The sequence below is a fragment of the Oncorhynchus tshawytscha genome, linkage group LG23 (genome assembly GCF_018296145.1).
Source record: "Oncorhynchus tshawytscha isolate Ot180627B linkage group LG23, Otsh_v2.0, whole genome shotgun sequence".
NCBI classification, from domain to species: Eukaryota; Metazoa; Chordata; class Actinopteri; order Salmoniformes; family Salmonidae; genus Oncorhynchus; species Oncorhynchus tshawytscha.
The window spans coordinates 25209650-25228593 of record NC_056451.1 but is presented as its reverse complement, the minus strand read 5'-3'; the positions used below and the strand labels follow the sequence as shown (position 1 = coordinate 25228593).

General features: G+C 45.5%; 1 protein-coding gene across 1 annotated transcript in view; it reads left to right on the top strand.

Moving 5' to 3' along the window:
- Positions 1 to 18944, top strand: part of LOC112255155 (ephrin type-B receptor 5) — a 68072-nt gene that overhangs the window by 1006 nt on the left and 48122 nt on the right. The window lies entirely within an intron of this gene.

Here is an 18944-nt window from a genome sequence, read left to right as displayed (position 1 = left end):
CTCCTCCTCTCCTCCTCCTCCTCCTCCTCCTCCTCCTCCTCCTCCTCCCTCCCCTCCCCTCCTCCACCTCTCCCCTCCTCCACCTCTCCTCCTCTCTCTCCTCCTCCTCCTCCTCCCCTCCCTCCTCCTCCTCCTCCTCCCTCCTCCACCCCCTCCTCCTCCTCCTCCTCCTCCTCCTCCTCCTCCCCTCCTCCCCTCCCTCCTCCTCCTCTCCTCCTCCTCCCCTCCTCTCCTCCTCCTCCTCCTCCTCCTCCTCCTCCCCCCCTCCTCCTCCTCCTCCTCTCCTCCTCCTCCCCCTCTCCTCCTCCTCCTCCTCCTCCTCCCTCCTCCTCCCCTCCCCTCCCCTCCTCCTCCTCTCCTCCTCTCTCCTCCTCCTCCTCCTCCTCCTCCTCCTCCTCCTCCTCCCCTCCCCTCCTCCTCCTCCCACTGTAACATGTGCCTCTTTTCATTTGTTGGTCTTTTTTCCCATTGTTCATGTGTGTGAGGTTAATGGCAGACTGTCCCAGTATTCAAGACAGCATGTTGTTGCAGGCTATGATAGGTCTTGGTGATGATTTATAGTCAAATGGATGGATGGCTGGATGGATGGTTGGATGGGAAATGAGATAAAAAGAGAGAGAGAGAGAGAGAGAGAGAGAGAAAGAAAGAAAGAAAGAAAGAAAGAAAGAAAGAGAGAGAGAGAGAGAGAGAGAAAGAGAGAGAGAGAGAGAGAGAGAGAATATCAATAAAGCCCTCAAATTTAAATGTAATTTAAAGAGAGAGAGAGAGAGAGAGAGGGAGAGAGCGAGAGAGAGAGGAAGGGATGGATGGATGGATAGCTGCACAAAATCCACATGCATAAGGTGGTCTGTCAAGTTGAAGTGGACTGTCGTATTGAAGTGGGTTGATATGCGAAAACTAAGTAATAGTTAATGACTCACTATCTGTCTTTGGCCGTGTGTGTATGTGTGTGTGTATGTGCGTGTGTGTGCCTTTATATGTGTATGTGTGTGTATGTGTGCATGCGCAGGTGTAATTCTTTGTCTGTGTGGTGTGTACATTTGCATTCTGTCTCCATCTCTTTGGAGAGGCCTCTGCATATATTTCATCTGAAAAGCACTGGAAAGCTCCTGTTCTATTTTAAAGAAGAGCGATGATGGGTGATGTGCAGTGATTGATGTGTATGAGTGGTTATTCATGATGGCTCTGTCTATGTGTGTCAAAGCAGGGGAGGAAACTGCTCTATCTAGCTCCACAGATTTGAGCTGCAGCGTATGTAACAGATGGTCTTTACTAAGATGAAATGTGGTGTGTGTGTGTGTGTGGGGAGGGGGGTAGATTCACTGGCCTACAGATTCTGTTGATGTGCTGAATGATTGACAGATCTCTTTCTCTAATGCTGTATAAAGCTGATAGCACAGAACTCCATCTAAAACCTGCATAAAACCAGTTGGTTATGCCAAGAACTGATGGTGGTGGGAGGTTGTGATTTAATTGAAATTAAATGAATATCTGTCAGTCTGACAGACTGTCTCTATGTATGTGACCATGTGTTTAGTGTCTGTGGGATCTGGTGTCTGTTTTTGTCTTTCTTTGCTGTGTGTGTTGTGAGTCAGTGTGCAAGTGTGAATACATGTGTTTTGTTCTGCATGCACCAATGAGTATATCTATGTCTGTCTGTAAGGTTCTTCAGAGAGTTGTGGTTGTTGAATCTTGTTGTTGTGTTTGTCCAGTGAATTCCCTGTCCAGAGGCTACTCTACACTGCTTAGGGTTGAACAACTGACGCTTTATGTCTCTGTGTGTGTTAGTGTGTGTTAGTGTGTGCGTGTGTGTCGGGGCTCACTATGGTGGCTGAAAGGTGTTGGTGTGTACACTCCTATAGCCAGGTAGGAGCCAAAGATCACAACATACCAAAGAGATTGACAAGGTGCTGATTGATGTGTATTAAACATGAAGAAAAGAGATAAATCTCTCTTATACTCCTTTTTTTGTAGCGTCCTCCTCTGTGGCAACATGTTCGTCCTTTGAAGAAGAACATCTAATAACTGGGTTATTACTCTAAGGTATCCTGTCTGTGTTTTTCCATCTATCACTCTCCTTTGAGTTTAGTTGTTCAACAGGTCTCCGCGGGTCTCCTCTGAGTTAGGGAGGACTGCTTTCAGTTACTATGCCCCTCCGTCCTGGGATGACCTACAGCTCATTCTAAAACGTCATTATCTGGTCCCAGAAGGTGAATTTAGGCCTCTGATTTTAAAAAACGTGACCAATGAAAACGGCCCTTGTTTTGATTGATTGTATGTATTTGTTTCTACTGCCCTTTTGAACAGAACGTGATTTATTTGAAATGTTGTAACTCATTTTGTTAAATTGTTAAATGTGTTTCTCACGTTGCTTGAACTGTGGTTCTCAGGGCACCATTGGAAATAAGACCCTGGTCTTAATGGGTTTCCGCTGGTTAAATGAAGGTTAATAAATCAAATTAAAAAGATGTTGACTTGTGTTGGGTTCAACACTAACTGGGATGCAGCAACAGGAGACAGGCCTGATCACCTCAGGCACTAGAAGACGCCTGAATGGACCCTTTTTTTTGGGTCAAATATCCCCTCTTCTGTTTTGGTAGGCTGTAACTTGTTAACCTTTTACGGTAGTGGGCTAAACCAGGGTCACACTGAGTTTTTCTTGGTAGTCTTAACAAATCTACGTTGAAACAAAAAATGTACACCTCTCACACATGGTTATGGGCTTAAAACAAAGAAGACACCTGTACCATGTCAGATAAATATGGAGAGAGTTGAAATGCATTACATTTTGAGTTTGCAACCCAATATTACACTTTATATACATCACAGTAGACTGGACAAAACCGTTTGACATAGAAACACTGGGTTTTCAGCTGTTTTTTTATAATGTAGATTAATTATGAAATTATGAAAAATATTAATAACATTCCACCCATGAGGAAATAGAGGGCGATTTGGTCATTTTGACTGCAGGAAAAGGCTATGACATGATTGGCACTGATAACTATGGCCAGTGTCTATAGGATATGATTCATATTTTCAGTTCAGCCTGACTTTGAAAACGGCAGACTTTAGTGTTAAATGCCTAACAGCAGACTTTAGTGTTAAATGCCTAACAGCAGACTTTACTGTTAAATGCCTAACAGCAGACTTTACTGTTAAATGCCTAACAGCAGACTTTACTGTTAAATGCCTAACAGCAGACTTTACTGTTAAATGCCTAACAGCAGACTTTACTGTTAAATGCCTAACAGCAGACTTTACTGTTAAATGCCTAACAGCAGACTTTAGTGTTAAATGCCTAACAGCAGACTTCAGTGTTAAATGCCTAACAGCAGACTTTAGTGTTAAATGCCTAACAGCAGACTTCAGTGTTAAATGCCTAACAGCAGACTTTAGTGTTAAATGCCTAACAGCAGACTTTACTGTTAAATGCCTAACAGCAGACTTTAGTGTTAAATGCCTAACAGCAGACTTTACTGTTAAATGCCTAACAGCAGACTTCAGTGTTAAATGCCTAACAGCAGACTTTAGTGTTAAATGCCTAACAGCAGACTTCAGTGTTAAATGCCTAACAGCAGACTTTAGTGTTAAATGCCTAACAGCAGACTTCAGTGTTAAATGCCTAACAGCAGACTTTAGTGTTAAATGCCTAACAGCAGACTTTACTGTTAAATGCCTAACAGCAGACTTCAGTGTTAAATGCCTAACAGCAGACTTCAGTGTTAAATGCCTAACAGCAGACTTCAGTGTTAAATGCCTAACAGCAGACGTTAGTGTTAAATGACTAACAGCAGACTTTAGTGTTAAATGACTAACAGCAGACTTTAGTGTTAAATGCCTAACAGCAGACTTCAGTGTTAAATGCCTAACAGCAGACTTTAGTGTTAAATGCCTAACAGCAGACTTTAGTGTTAAATGCCTAACAGCAGACTTTAGTGTTAAATGCCTAACAGCAGACTTCAGTGTTAAATGCCTAACAGCAGACTTCAGTGTTAAATGCCTAACAGCAGACTTTAGTGTTAAATGCCTGACACCAGACTTCAGTGTTAAATGCCTAACAGCAGACTTTAGTGTTAAATGCCTAACAGCAGACTTTAGTGTTAAATGCCTAACAGCAGACTTTAGTGTTAAATGCCTAACAGCAGACTTTAGTGTTAAATGCCTAACAGCAGACTAGGCCTAATATGTATTTGTTTCTTGTTTATAACAGGCTGTCAGGCTGAGATGGGCCTCTCATCTAGCTGTGTGGGTTAGAGATAATAATTCTGTCAGTCTCACCAGAAACGGACCCTTTTTAATGTTGATCTGGCCATCATGGTTCTCTTTTATAAATCATTCATTCAGAGCATTCTGTCCTACTGCTTGACCTGCTGGTTTGGGAATATCAAAGGTGCACAGAAAAAAAGGTTGGACAAAGTAGTCAAGACTTGCAGAATAATCATGGGGCAGCAACAGCATGAACTGTCATCTCTCTACCTGGGCAGAGCCCTCCGGATCCCACCCAGTCCACCCCCTTCCCTCTGACCACAGGTACAGACTACATTTTCTACATATTAGTCATTTAGCAGACACTATTATCCAGAGCAACTAGGGTTACGTGCCTTGCTCAAGGGCACATCAGCAGATGTTTTTTTTTTTATTCACCTAGTCGGCTCAGGGATTTGAACCAGCAACATTTCGCTTATTGGCCCCAAACGGAAAAAAAAAATAATAATTAAATATGGCCAAATACTCTTTTATTCTGAATGCAATTCTGCAATTTAACAAAATGTTGGACTAATTACACTTAGCACTTGCGCTATGACTATGAAATTCGCTTGCCTTGCACCCTGCCTTACTGTCTTGTAAATATCCTTTGCTATTTGTGGTTGTTTTTTTCATTTAAACATTTTATATGTGATATGTTCTATGACTGCTGCAAAATGAATTGCCTCTCTGAGAACATTCAAGCTTTCTGAATCCGAAACTGAGGTCATTTGGGCCAGTGCTGGTAGCAGGTTCTGGCATTAATTGAGCAGATAATTGGCCTTATCTCTGGTGTGATAAGCTGTTCTTTCAGGGCATAAGAAATAAAATAAAGTGTGATAAAACGGAGCACGTGTCTCTCAGCGGGAGTCTTGGGACCGTGGAACCGCTTTAAAAGAGCAGCTCTCCCACTAAAAGCTCGCTATGTCCTTGAGGGCTAGCATGTGGTGATTGTGCATGTGTGCGCATATGGTGATTGAAATGGCTTCGTGTGAGGCGAGAGGAGGATCCCTCAATGACACCACGACCCCTAGGTGAGCCAGGGCTTTGTTTTTCTTGGGACATTTGTTTTGGGGGGGGGGTACATTGTTTTTTTTCTCACATTTATTAGGCTTATTTCCCCTGTCTCCCCTTGCGTGATGTGAGGATTATCTCCGTGGTCGAGTCGGGTTTATCCATGGCTGAGTCATGCGTCACTTCTGTGATTCAAGAGCCATGAACCCCGAGGCGACAGAGACCAAAGACCACTCACTGTCTGGCACAGAAGAGTTAACTTATCTGTCGAGGAGAACAAAACCTTTTTAACTGAATAATACTAATAACTTGGGGGGGAATGGAAATATGTTTCTTCATATCCCAACTCCCCCTGAGACACCCGTGGGGAGTGGGGTCACAGCCAGGGTCACCATTGAATAGTGCCCCTGGAGCAATTAGGGTTAAATGCCTTGCTCAAGACCACAGCGCCAGACTTTATTTTTTCAACTTGTCGGCTCCGGTATTCAAAGCAGCAACCTTTCGGTTACCGGCCCAACGCTCAACCTCGAGGCTACCTGCCGCCCAAATTAGCGCTCTACCAAGATAGCCTCATAATGAGCCAAACAGGATTGTGTCAGAAAAGGGAGAGATAGGGTGAGAGAGGGAGAGTAACAGTTTGTTCGTGGAATGGTTAGGCCTAGGCCTGCTTTTTGAGTAAGAGGAAGAACAAATGGTGAATGAAGTTAGCCCTGAAATCAAGCTAGCTGGATAACGTGCCAAATAGCCCAATAATATTAGTCTGAAACTGGAAAGAGAGACAGGGCCACAGAACGGCAAAATACCAGTTAATTCATTACTGAGTGGTTTAGGGATAGGCCTACTACTACATTTCTGCCAAAAAAGGAAAACATGGTTAATGGAGTTGCCCAATAGTGTGCCAAATGAGAGGTAGCTTTTAGAGCATCATGGGAAGGTAATACACAACATGTCAGAGAAGAGATATAGAGAGGCAGTAAGTAAAGACAGGGTATTAGCAGGGGGAAATAACTTGCTCAAAGCTTCACCAAATTGCAACTGTCTCTCTTCCTGTATCTTGCTGGTGCCTGTTCAGTGACTTACTTCTTGCTTCATTGTTAGGTGAAGCTATGCAGACTGTAACAGGGCGTGGGGTGTGATGGGTTAAGTGGCTTACTTCTTGCTTCATTGCTAGGTGAAGCTATGCAGACTGTAACAGGGCGTGGGGTGTGATGGGTTAACCGTTGCTCTCTCCATCAGCACTTGTCCTCTTTGTAACCAACAGTGAAGTTTTGATAACTCCCTTTGACGTGCGTGAGCTTATTTCTGGACTTGTGTTAATCCTCCGTTTTCCTCATTCCTCCTCTCCCTCCCTCCATCCTTCCCTCCACTCTTTCCCTGTGTCTCTCTCTCGGTGGTTGTGCCACGATGTTTGTGTGCCTTACCTTCAGTGTGTGTGAGTATGTGTGTGTGTTTTGTAGGTGTGTTTGGGCCCATCGCAGAGAGGTGCTAAAGCATGTTTGTGTGCCTTACCTTCAGTGTGTGTGACTGTGTGTGTTTTGTAGGTGTGTTTGGGCCCATCGCAGAGAGGTGCTAAAGCATGTTTGTGTGCCTTACCTTCAGTGTGTGTGACTGTGTGTGTTTTGTAGGTGTGTTTGGGCCCATCGCAGAGAGGTGCTAAAGCATGTTTGTGTGCCTTACCTTCAGTGTGTGTGACTGTGTGTGTTTTGTAGGTGTGTTTGGGCCCATCGCAGAGAGGTGCTAAAGCATGACACACACACCTTTGGTGTCCATCAATATTAACAGGGAAGAGGTTGGTAGAGTGCTAACTGACTCTACTGCCTGGAAAGTATCAAGGCAGCCTACGTCTCCTTTTAGATATGACTAATATGTACAGTACGAGACACTACTCACAGTGGGTGGCAGTGTATGCGTTAACAACTGTAGCTACATAGAAAGAAAGGGGGATGGAGGGATGGAAAAAGAGAGAGCAAGAGACAGAGCAGGCAAGGCCACTCAACTGAAGTGAACACACCAGTGACAGTGGGACAGAAACTAATGTGAGTCACCTTTACACTCCAGCAGAGAGTGGAGTGCATATTAGCACCACAAGAGAGAGAGAAAAGAAGAGAGAGAGACATTAGGATTAGAGAGGGGGAGAACAACACTTTAGTTTTCTCTCTACCTGTGTCTGTCTTCCCCAAAGACAGGAGATAAACACATACTGTACTGTGTCTGTCTCTTCTTTCTTTCATTCTGTCTCCTGTGTCACAGCCCTTCCCCTCCCGTTTTCTCCCTCTCTCTCTGTCCCTCTTCTGTCCGTCCACCAGCCTTCCTTTCTTCCATTCTCTCTCTCTGTCCCTCTTCTGTCCGTCCACCAGCCTTCCTTTCTTCCATTCTCTCTCTCTGTCCCTCTTCTGTCCGTCCACCAGCCTTCCTTTCTTCCATTCTCTCTCTCTGTCCCTCTTCTGTCCGTCCACCAGCCTTCCTTTCTTCCATTCTCTTCCTTTCTTCCATTCTCTTTCTTCCATCTCTGTCCCTCTTCTGTCCGTCCACCAGCCTTCCTTTCTTCCATTCTCTTTCTCTGTCCCTCTTCTGTCATTCCTTTCTTCCATTCTCTCTCTCTGCGGTGTCACAGCCCTTACCAAACAAACAGTGGCTCTGGCATCAATAATGAAACAGCATGTATCTCCTTATTTGAGGTACGGAGAAGCCTGCCCACTGTCACTTTACAGATGAATAATAGACTCACGTAGAGGAGGAGAGGATGAGATGGACACGGGGACAGATGGAAGGAAAGGGGGAGAAAAGACAAGAGGTATAGAGGAGAGAGAGAATAATGAAAGTGGGATAGATAGATCCATTGGTACACAGAGCAAGAGAGCGAGTGAAAGAGTGACCAGACAGACCACTGCATTAACACACCACTCAGGCCCAGATTGCAGACTCAGCAGATTTCTCATCTGTCAGGGACAACATTTGAGTGTCTTCCCTCTAGAATGGGGACTGGAGGAAGCAGTAATAGTGCAAAGGAGGCCTACTGCTGTTCACAGTGCAGTTGTGGGTGTTTGTTGGTGGCCTGACTTTTTAAAGTCAGATACTGTGGAGAACTAGAGTGACAGTAAATGTTATAATTATCTATTTGTTCAATCTATGGTTTAGGGGTAATGTTAGGGTTAATGTTAAAGATGAGGGTTTGTGGTTGAAATCCCATTTGTGATTTTTATTATTTTTTATTTAACCTTTATTTAACTTGGCAAGTCAGTTAAGAACAAATACTTATTTACAATGACGGCCTACCGGGGAACAGTGGGTTAACTGCCTTGTTCAGGGGCAGAACGATTTTCACCTTGTCAGCTCGGGGATTCAATGGAGCAACCTTTCGGTTATTGGCCCAACACTCGAACCACTAAGCTACCTGCTGTAACGAAGGAGTCGATACTTCCCCGTCTAGCAGGGCCAGATAGTGACTACAGACACACCTCAACCACCGACACTGTCAGGGAAAGTCAGCAGGCTGCGCTACTCTGTAAAGACAACTATCCCCTGAGGTTGTGTGATATTGAAAAACAAAGGCAATTGAAAGGAGAGTAGTCAATGTTTCAGGGCAAACCTTTTATTGTCACGCAACACGCTAGAGTAGTTGAAATCTGGCACTAGTTCCAATATAATTTCCAAGAAACACATATTCCATTGTAAATATAATGCCAATTTGAATGCCAACTGTCATGGAGCGGTTGGTTTTCATCATGGAGGATAGTTTGCAGAGCTGACAGAAACAGAATTGACATCAATTCTCCGAAAATAACATTTCCGTGCTCTTAGCTGAAGTGAGGCTTAATCCCGTAGAGGAGAGATGTAAGATATGGAGAGTCAGATTCGCGGCTCTTCACGTCTCTGACAAGAAGCTAAATAGCAGAGACATCAATATTACATTTCTATGATTTATACATGAATCTGGTCCAAAGTAGCGGGTTAATTAAATGTGAAATGAGACATCCGTTAGGGTTGTGTTCTACCAGGATAAAGAAAAGTTTCCATATTCCTGAGGAAGCCATAATGTGTGTGTGTGTGTGTGTGTGTGTGTGTGTGTGTGTGTGTGTGTGTGTGTGTGTGTGTGTGTGTGTGTGTGTGTGTGTGTGTGTGTGTGTGTGTGTGTGTGTGTGTGTGTGTGTGTGTGTGTGTGTGTGTGTGTGTGGGTGGGTGTGTGGGGGTGTGTGTGTGTGTGTGTGGGGGGTGTGTGTGTGTGTGTGTGTGTGTGTGTGTGTGTGTGTGTGTGTGTGTGTGTGTGGGTGTGTGTGTGTGTGTGTGGGGGTGTGTGTGTGTGTGTGTGTGTGTGTGTGTGTGTGTGTGTGTGGGGTGTGTGTGTGTGTGTGTATGTGCTCATGCATGCTTGTAGATTCTTCTTGTATTTCTGTACATGTACAGTACCAGTCAAAAGTTTGGACACCTACTCATTCAAGGGTTTTCCTTTATTTTTTACTATTTTCTACATTGTAGAATAACAGTGAAGTCATCAAAACTATGAAATAACACATATGGACTCATGTAGTGAACAAAAAAGTGTTAAACAAGTCCAAATATATTTTATATTTAACATTCTTCAAAGTAGCCACCCTTTGCCTTGATGACAGCTGTGTACACTCTTGCATTCTCTCAACCAGCTTCATGAGGTAGTGACCTGGAATGCATTTCAATTAACAGGTGTCCCTTGTTAATTTGCTGCTAGGTGACCTAGGGGGTAGCATTTTCACTTTTGGATGAATAGCGTGCCCAAATTCAACTGCCGGCTACTCATCCCCAGAATATACGATATGCATATTATTAGTAGATTTGGATAGAAAACACTCTGAAGTTTCTAAAACTGTTTGAATCATGTCTATGAGTATAACAGAACTTAATGTAGCAGGCGAAACCCAGAGGACAAATCATTCAGATTTTTATTTTTTGAGGTCACTGTCTTTTCAATGGGCTTTCATTGGTGTGTGTGATTTCTAAGGGTCTGTGTGTGGGTGCCTAGGCGCTTTCACTGGATGTCATGCATGTCTTTAGAAATTCTTGTATTTCTGTACATGTACAGTACCAGTTTTGTGAAAAAGTTTTTGTAATGAAGAAGTACAGCCATCTTGAATGAGAGTCACTTGAAGTGGACTGTTAGATAGAGGCGCGTGACCAGAAAAGTAGCGTCAGTTTGTTTTCTTCCTGTATTTAACACAGATCATCCCGTCTTCAATTGTATCGATTATTTACGTTTAAAAATACCTAAAGTTGTATTACAAAAGTAGTTTGAAATGTTTTGGCAAACTTTACAGGTAACTTTTGAGATATTTTGTAGTGACATTGGTCAAGTTGGAACCAGTGTTTTTCTGGATCAAACGCGCCAAATAAATGGACATTTTGGATATATATTGACGGAATTAATCGAACAAAAGGACCATTTGTGATGTTTATGGGACATATTGGAGTGCCAACAAAAGAAGCTTCTCAAAGGTAAGGCATGATTTATATTTTATTTCTGCGTTTTGTGTCGCACCTGCAGGGTTGAAATATGCTACTCTCTCATAGTTTACTGTTGTGCTATCATCAGATAATAACATCTTATGCTTTCGCCAAAAAGCCTTTTTGAAATTGGACATGTTGGCTGTATTCAGGCTTTAATTTGCTATCTTGCATGTGTGATTTAATGATTTTTATAGTAATCTATTTGAATCTATTTTATCTCACACAAATTATCAAGGAACCCATCAGGTACAACCCCAAATCCGTAAACACGTGCACCCTCATCGATATCATAACCAACCAGATACCTAACCAACTTGCCCTCCAAATACACTTCTGCTGCCTTCAACCAAGAAATCAGCAATCACTGCCTCATTGGCTGCATCCGTAATGGGTCTGCGGTCAAACGGCCACCCCTCATCACTGTTAAACGCTCCCTAAAAGACTTCAGCGAGCAGGCCTTTCTAATCGACCTGGCCCGGGTATCCTGGAAGGATATTGACCTCATCCCGTCAGTCTCCGTCTTCTTTAAAAGTGCCTTCCTCACCATCTTAAATAAGCATGCCCAATTCAAAAGATTTAGAACCAGGAACAGATATAGCCCTTGGTTCACTCCAGACTTGACTGCCCTTGACCAGCACAAAAACATCCTGTGGCGTACTGCATTAGCATCGAATAGCCCTCGTGATATGTAACTTTTCAGGGAAGTTAGGAAAGCTAAGGCTAGCTTTTTCAAGCAGAAATTTGCATCCTGTAGCACAAACTCAAAAATGTCCTGGGACACTGTAAAGTCCATGGAGAATAAGAGCACCTTCTCCCAGCTGCCCACTGCACTGAGGCTAGAAAACACTGTCACCACCGATAAATCCATGATAATTGAGACCTTCAATAAACATTTTTCTACGGCTGGCCATGCTTTCCACCTGGCTACCCCTACCCCGGTCAACAGCCCTGCACCCCCCACATCAACACGCCCAAACCTCCCACATTTCTCCTTCACCCAAATCCAGACAGCCGATGTTCTGAAAGAGCTGCAAAATCTGGACCCCTACAAATCAGCCGGGCTAGACAGTCTGGACCCTCTCTTTCTAAAATGATCTGCCGAAATTGTTGCAACCTCTATTTGCAACCCCTCATCTGAGATTCCCAAAGATTGGAAAGCTGCCGCGGTCATCCCCATCTTCAAAGGGGGAGCCACTCTAGACCCAAACTGCTACAGACGTATATCTATCCTACCCTGTCTAAGGTCTTCGAAAGCCAAGTTAACAAACAGATTACCGACCATTTCCAATCCCACCGTACCTTCTCCGCTATGCCATCTGGTTTCAGAGCTGGTCATGGGTGCACGTCAGCCACGCTCAAGGTCCTAAACAATATCATAACCGCCATCGATAAGAGACAATCGTGTGCAGCCGTATTCATCGACCTGGCCAAGGCTTTCGACTCTGTCAATCACCACATTCTTATCGGCAGACACAACAGCCTTGGTTTCTTAAATGACTGCCTCGCTTGGTTCACCAATTACTTCTCTGATAGAGTTCAGTGTGTCAAATTGGAAGGCCTGTTGTCCGGACCTCTGGCAGTCTCTATGGGGGTGCCACAGGGTTCAATTCTCGGGCTGACTCTCTTCTCTGTATACATCAATGACGTCACTCTTGCTGCTGGTGATTCTCTGATCCACCTCTACGCAGACGACACCATTCTGTATACTTCTGGCCCTTCATTGGACACTGTGTTAACTAACCTCCAGATGAGCTTCAATGCCATACAACTCTCATTCCGTGGCCTCCAACTGCTCTTAATTGCAAGTAAAACTAAATGCATGCTCATCAACCAATCGCTGCCCGCACCTGCCCGCCCGTCCAGCATCACTACTCTGGACAGTTCTGACTTAGAATATGTGGACAACTACAAATATCAAATCAAATCAAATCAAATTTTATTTGTCACATACACATGGTTAGCAGATGTTAATGCGAGTGTAGCGAAATGCTTGTGCTTCTAGTTCCGACAATGCAGTAATAACGAACAAGTAATCTAACTAACAATTCCAAAAAAAACTACTGTCTTATACACAGTGTAAGGGGATAAAGAATATGTACATAAGGATATATGAATGAGTGATGGTACAGAGCAGCATAGGCAAGATACAGTAGATGATATCGAGTACAGTATATACATATGAGATGAGTATGTAAACCAAGTGGCATAGTTAAAGTGGCTAGTGATACATGTATTACATAAGGATGCAGTCGATGATATAGAGTACAGTATCTACGTATGCATATGAGATGAATAATGTAGGGTAAGTAACATTATATAAGGTAGCATTGTTTAAAGTGGCTAGTGATATATTTACATCATTTCCCATCAATTCCCATGATTAATGTGGCTGGAGTAGAGTCAGTGTCATTGACAGTGTGTTGGCAGTAGCCACTCAATGTTAGTGGTGGCTGTTTAACAGTCTGATGGCCTTGAGATAGAAGCTGTTTTTCAGTCTCTCGGTCCCAGCTTTGATGCACCTGTACTGACCTCGCCTTCTGGATGACAGCGGGGTGAACAGGCAGTGGCTCGGGTGGTTGATGTCCTTGATGATCTTTATGGCCTTCCTGTAGCATCGGGTGGTGTAGGTGTCCTGGAGGGCAGGTAGTTTGCCCCCGGTGATGCGTTGTGCAGACCTCACTACCCTCTGGAGAGCCTTACGGTTGAGGGCGGTGCAGTTGCCATACCAGGCGGTGATACAGCCCGCCAGGATGCTCTCGATTGTGCATCTGTAGAAGTTTGTGAGTGCTTTTGGTGACAAGCCAAATTTCGTCAGCCTCCTGAGGTTGAAGAGGCGCTGCTGCGCCTTCCTCACGATGCTGTCTGTGTGAGTGGACCAATTCAGTTTGTCTGTGATGTGTATGGCGAGGAACTTAAAACTTGCTACCCTCTCCACTACTGTCCCATCGATGTGGATGGGGGGGTGTTCCCTCTGCTGTTTCCTGAAGTCCACAATCATCTCCTTAGTTTTGTTGACGTTGAGTGTGAGGTTATTTTCCTGACACCACACTCCGAGGGCCCTCACCTCCTCCCTGTAGGCCGTCTCGTCGTTGTTGGTAATCAAACCTACCACTGTTGTGTCGTCCGCAAACTTGATGATTGAGTTGGAGGCGTGCGTGGCCACGCAGTCGTGGGTGAACAGGGAGTACAGGAGAGGGCTCAGAACGCACCCTTGTGGGGCCCCAGTGTTGAGGATCAGCGGGGAGGAGATGTTGTTGCCTACCCTCACCACCTGGGGGCGGCCCGTCAGGAAGTCCAGTACCCAGTTGCACAGGGCGGGGTCGAGACCCAGGGTCTCGAGCTTGATGACGAGCTTGGAGGGTACTATGGTGTTGAATGCCGAGCTGTAGTCGATGAACAGCATTCTCACATAGGTATTCCTCTTGTCCAGATGGGTTAGGGCAGTGTGTAGTGTGGTTGAGATTGCATCGTCTGTGGACCTATTTGGGCGGTAAGCAAATTGGAGTGGGTCAAGGGTGTCAGGTAGGGTGGAGGTGATATGGTCCTTGACTAGTCTCTCAAAGCACTTCATGATGACGGATGTGAGTGCTACGGGCGGTAGTCGTTTAGCTCAGTTACCTTAGCTTTCTTGGGAACAGGAACAATGGTGGCCCTCTTGAAGCATGTGGGAACAGCAGACTGGTATAGGGATTGGTTGAATATGTCCGTAAACACACCGGCCAGCTGGTCTGCGCATGCTCTGAGGGCGCGGCTGGGGATGCCGTCTGGGCCTGCAGCCTTGCGAGGGTTAACACGTTTAAATGTCTTACTCACTTCGGCTGCAGTGAAGGAGAGACCGCATGTTTCCGTTGCAGGCCGTGTCAGTGGCACTGTATTGTCCTCAAAGCGGGCAAAAAAGTTATTTAGTCTGCCTGGGAGCAAGACAGGAGAGAGACAGAGACAGAGAGACAGAGCCAGAGAGAGACAGATCGACAGAGAGAGACAGAGACAGAGAGAGACAGAGCGACAGAGAGAGACAGAGACAGAGAGAGACAGAGCGACAGAGAGAGAGAGACGGAGACAGATAGAGAGAGAGAGACAGAGTGACAGAGAGATAGAGACACAGAGACAGAGACAGAGAGACAGAGAGACAGAGACAGAGAGAGACAGACAGAGACAGAGAGATAGAGACACAGAGACAGTGACAGAGACAGAGAGACAGAGCGACAGAGACAGAGAGACAGAGACAGAGAGAGACAGAGACAGAGAGACAGAGACAGAGAGACAGAGACAGAGCGACAGAGACAGAGACAGAGAGACAGAGACAGAGATAGACAGAGAGACAGAGACAGAAAGAGACAGAGAGAGACACAGACAGAGGTACAGAGAGAGAGAGACAGAGAGGGACAGAGAGACAGAGACAGAGAGAGACAGAGATAGACAGAGAGACAGAGACAGAGATACAGAGACAGAGCGATAGAGACAGAGAGACAGAGACAGAGACAGAGCGACAGAGCGACAGAGACAGAGAGACAGAGAGACAGAGAGACAGAGCGACAGAGACAGAGCGACATACAGAGACAGAGCGACAGAGACAGAGAGACAGAGAGACAGACAGAGAGACAGAGACAGAGCGACAGAGACAGAGCGACAGAGACAGAGCGACGACAGTGACAGAGAGACAGAGCGACAGCAGACAGAGCGACAGAGACAGAGAGACAGAGAGACAGAGACAGAGAGACAGAGACAGAGAGAGAGAGAGAGAGACAGAGAGGAAGTCACAATCAGATGAGCTCCTGCATTTTTCAGCATTTTCTTTAAAAAAGATAGATTAGGAGTTAGATAAACTTAGATTTTTTGTCAGGAACACATACTGGATTCTACCCTCTACAACATAACCCCTACTTCAAATCAAAACTTAAAACCTACAACCTGATTTTGGACGGAATTACGGAATCACCTGGAAGGTTCACAACTACCAAGATTTGTTTCTCTATACAGCAAATTCTCTGGAAAACAACAGAAACCTGAAAACACCATCCAACCTGGAACTGAGTGAGTAATGCTTAGTCTGAAACTATATATTTTTTTTTTCCAAAAGCCAAGAAGAAAAATACACAACATTACTTTATAAGGATTTCTAACTCTAATTCTAACATAATTCTGCCAAGCTTGATACAGCTTCAAATAGCACTGACGTGTCAAGTGAGAGGTGTCAAAGCTCATTAGCCCAACAATGGCAGGAGAGTCACACAGTCTACCCCAACCAAATGGAGAGGCCTTAGAAGCTCCCTCCCGCTGTTCAGAGGTAATTAAAATACAGTACCCTGTGCATGTAAAGAATGATAAGGCAAGAAAAGAGTACAAAATGAAGCTCCTTATGGAAAATCAAGAGACACTTTTTGCTGACTATTACAAAAATGGGAACATCAGCAACCTTATCTTCCACACAAACCATCCCCTGGCATGGCACAGTGCTATATTAGCACACTACCCCTCTGTTACGAGAGGGGGGATTAACGAGGGGTGGAAACTCAGAATACTTGACAACGAGGACTCTGAGTTAAGTAATATAAATATCTATAAGTCCGGAACAGTGATGGTACAGCGTAACCACAAACAGTTTCAGCTGGACTTTCACCTAATCAAAGAATTAGCTCAGCAGGAGAAACTCTCCCTTGATAAAGATACCCCCACCCCGAGAGGATCAGACCAGACCTCTTCATTATGTAACCCCACAGATGAGCAACCCCCAGCAGAGGGTCAACCTCCCAGCACAGATTACCACTCCCTCATTGAAATGAAGGACAAATTCACCCAGCTGGAGATAAGGCAGGTGGAGCTGGAACAGCAGGTGATTACACTTCAGTCAGCACAGACCAAGACAACAGTCCAGCACAACAACAGCCCCTTAACCAGACCCGGAGAGCTGGAGGTGGACAGAGACATATCTGCACTTTGGACAGTGGTGAGACAAATACAACAGGAGAAAGAGTAGCAGAACAGAGCACTAGAGGAGAGTATCAGACTGCTGGTGGAGGAGAGGTTGAGGGGGATGGAGGAGAGGGTGAGGGGGATGGAGGAGAAGTTGAGGGGGACGGCGTGTGACAGAGAACAACCCACTAGAGAGGTGGCCACCCCCACAGAGAAGCCAGCAGAACAGCCCACCTCAGCACCCAACAAAAGTCTCGACACCACAGCAGAACAGTCCACACCAGACCCTGACCACAGAGTCGACACCACAGCAGAACAGTCCACACCAGACCCTGACCATAGAGTCGACATCACAGTCAGCCACCCTGATAGCCCTTCTGACAACCCCCCCACACCCACTGAGGACAAACACAAGACACAGATTGTACTACTTATGGACTCAAATGGGAAATATATAGAAGAAAAAAAACTTTTTCCCAAACACAGTGTGTCTAAACTCTGGTGTCCAAACACCCAGCGCGCCCTAGACCTTCTGTCTGAGGCCAAACTAGGCTCACCCAGCCACATAATAATACACACAGGCACAAACGACCTGAGAGCACAGCAGGAAAGAGTGGCCACAGCACTGAAGGGAGTGATTGAAAAGGCTTCTTCTACTTTCCCCAACGCACAAGTGGTTATCTCCACCCTGCTACCATGAAAAGACTTCCACCCCGCCACAATACAGCGGGTAAATGCAAGTATTTCCCGTGACTGTGCCTCAAAACCAAACGTTTTCCTGGCCCACCACTCCACCCTGGACTTGAACAGCCTCTATGACCAGGTCCACCTCTACAAGGCAGCAGTGCCCACCTTTGCCCGGACTCTAAAGGACATCGCTCTCAAACGTATCCCCAACACTCCACACAGGAGCAACAGATCAATAGACACCCCACCCAGACCAGCGAGACACCCTCCCAGATCTGCAGGACCTCCCCCTGGACCTACACATAGAGGACCCACGCCAAGAGGAATTACATCCAGACCACAGTACACCCAGACACATCCACACCCCCCACCCCAACCAATCAACACCCCCCACGTCAACCATGCCCACACTCCATTTAGGCCCCCTCAGATCAGACCTATGCCACTCCTGCCCACCCCATGCACCCCACCCCCGCAAAGAGGGCCTCAACATGGAAGCCACACATACGCCCAGGTAGTGAGCGGGCAAACAGTCCCAACCCCCACTCTCACACTCGCCCAAGCCAATGGCATGTACCAGATGCTCAGCAGGCTCTGCTCACACTTACTGGCCTGAGGCTAAACCACGACCAACAACATTGGACACTCTATGGAACAAAAAGCCTTCACTATATTATCCTGGAATATCCAAGGCCTGAGGTCATCTGCCTTTAGCCTAAAGAGCAGAAACCCGGACTTCACCAAAGAAATCGGTAATACAGACATTGTCATCCTGCAAGAAACCTGGTATAGAGGAGATGGACCCACTGGTTGCCCTCTAGGTTACAGAGAGCTGGTAGTCCCATCCACCAAACTACCAGGTGTGAAACAGGGAAGGGACTCAGGGGTATGCTAATTTGGTATAGAGCAGACCTAACTCACTCCATTAAATTAATCAAAACAGGAACATTCTACATTTGGCTAGAAATTCAAAAAGAAATTATCCTAACAGAGAAAAATGTCCTCCTGTGTGCTACCTATATCCCCCACTAGAATCCCCATATTTTAATGAAGACAGCTTCTCCATCCTGGAGGGGGAAATCAATCATTTCCAGGCCCAGGGACATGTACTAGTCTGTGGTGACCTAAATGCCAGAACCGGACAAGAACCTGACACCCTCAGCACACAGGGGGACAAACACCTGCCTGGAGGTGACAGCATTCCCTCCCCCATATGCCCCCCTAGGCACAACTATGACAACATAACCAACAAAAACGGGTCACAACTCCTGCAGCTCTGTCGCACGCTGGGTATGTACATAGTCAACGGTAGGCTTCGAGGGGACTCCTATGGTAGGTACACCTATAGCTCATCTCTTGGCAGTAGTACTGTAGACTACTTTATCACTGACCTCAACCCAGAGTCTCTCAGAGCGTTCACAGTCAGCCCACTGACACCCCTATCAGACCACAGCAAAATCACAGTCTACTTAAACAGAGCAATACTCAATCATGAGGCATCAAAGCCAAAGGAACTGAGTAACATTAAGAAATGCTATAGATGGAAGGAATGCAGTTTGGAAACCTACCAAAAAACAATTAGGCAACAACAAATTCAATCCCTC